This window comes from Engystomops pustulosus, chromosome 3 (assembly GCF_040894005.1).
Source record: "Engystomops pustulosus chromosome 3, aEngPut4.maternal, whole genome shotgun sequence".
Lineage (NCBI taxonomy): Eukaryota > Metazoa > Chordata > Amphibia > Anura > Leptodactylidae > Engystomops > Engystomops pustulosus.
The window spans coordinates 57873202-57874925 of NC_092413.1; the positions used below are offsets into that span (position 1 = coordinate 57873202).

At 42.2% G+C, this 1724-nt stretch overlaps 1 non-coding gene across 1 annotated transcript; it reads left to right on the plus strand.

The window, feature by feature from the left end:
* The first annotated feature begins 1337 nt into the window (after positions 1-1337).
* TRNAL-UAA (transfer RNA leucine (anticodon UAA)) lies at positions 1338-1420 on the plus strand. Its single transcript has one exon. It is a non-coding gene; the product is annotated as a tRNA-Leu (tRNA).
* Positions 1421-1724: the final 304 nt, after the last annotated feature.

Here is a 1724-nt window from a genome sequence, read left to right on the forward strand (position 1 = left end):
GGAACTACAATGATAAAATATACAGTTTCGACTTACATACAAATTCAACTTAAGAACAAACCTACAGTCCCTATCTTGTATGTAACCCGGGGACTGCCTGTATATAGGGGCAGTATTATAGTACTTATATTCTTGTACATAGGCGGTAGTATTATAGTCATTATATTCCTGTACATAGAGGCAGTATTATAGTAGTTATATTCTTGTACATGGGGGCAGTATTACAGTAGTTATATTCTTGAACATAGGGGGCAGTATTATAGTAGTTATATTCTTGTGCATAGGGGCAAAGAAGGTGGCCAAGATCAAAGATAGCAAGTCACCTTTGGATGGCTCCACACCCGGATGTTATGGCGGAGGCTTCTGTTATCCAGATCCTCGAGGTTGCGCTTGTGCTCCAGGAGGGCAAAAGATTATTGGAATACAGTCTCTTGCAAGTGGGTGATGTATTGGTGGGTGGCATCGTGAGCTCCTTCAACAGCATCAACGCGGTGGCTAAGGTGTCTAAAGTCCTGCAGGACTGCTGCAGTGCCTGCCCCATATGTTTGATTGACCTCCAAAATCATGTTGTGAAAGAAATGCTTAGTGGGGAGCTGCACCAGAAGAGCTTGCCATTAAAAAGGATCAGGGGACCCTTGGATAGCAGGTAGTACAGAGGATGATGTAGTGCCAGGAAATGGAGGCTCACGGGCTTCTGATTTGGCAGCGTAGGTTATGAGAAGGGAGGTCTCCTAGGAGGCAGAGGCTCAAGTCCAGTCTGGACCTTTAAGGGGGAGAGAGGTAGCCTCTGTGGCTTTGATGACATAGTTAGGAGGCCACTGGGAGAAGATTTAGCAGAGAGGGTGTTAATGTGGGGAGTGGAGCCCCAGGAGGAGCTGGAAGGGAGCCTGAGCTGGAAGTGAGAGATGGATCCAAGATGGCGGGGGTCCGCCTCATGTTACTGGCATAGATGACGGGGAGTCTGCTGGGCCAGCGGAGGAACAATTGAAAGGGTGGCTAGAGTAGCGAGGGTCCAAGGGGATAGACAGATATAGTCTAAAAATGAGGTCAAACAGTGTCAGGAAAAGCAGTTTTTCCTATTTGGTAATCTCAAATGAGTGTGCAAGTTTTTGTTTCATATATGTATGCTTGGACAGATAGGTTAAGGCGAATGGGTGAGATTTCGGACATATCTAGAAATTATAGTGGTTCTCTATCCGGCTCTTTTCTACAAAGACAAAAAAATCACCAAAAAATAAACAAATTTGTAAACCTGAAAGATTTTATACAACTTACATAAATGCATTATTCCAAACAACCACTATGTTGATCTCGTTGTCTAACAGGTTGTCGTTCGAACCAGGATGGCCGAGTGGTTAAGGCGTTGGACTTAAGATCTAATGGATATATATCCGCTTGGGTTCGAACCCCACTCCTGGTAAAAGTTTTAACCTTGGACGTCTGGCAAATTGGTCTAGATTGAGTAATTCATTAGTGACAATTAACATTTTGTTCTTGACCTTTATCCAAATCACCTGTTAATCAAAAGATGAGTCTCTGAGCACCATATTGTGATCAATGCATTTTATTCCTCACTATTCAGAGAAAACTGCTATTTCAGCAAAATTAAATAATATTGAAAATACAATTTCTTAATATATTCAGGTGAATATTCTATCAGCATCTTTGTTCAAAGTTTCAAAACATATGCTATGAAAAATACATGAGAAAATGTATAGGAGAAG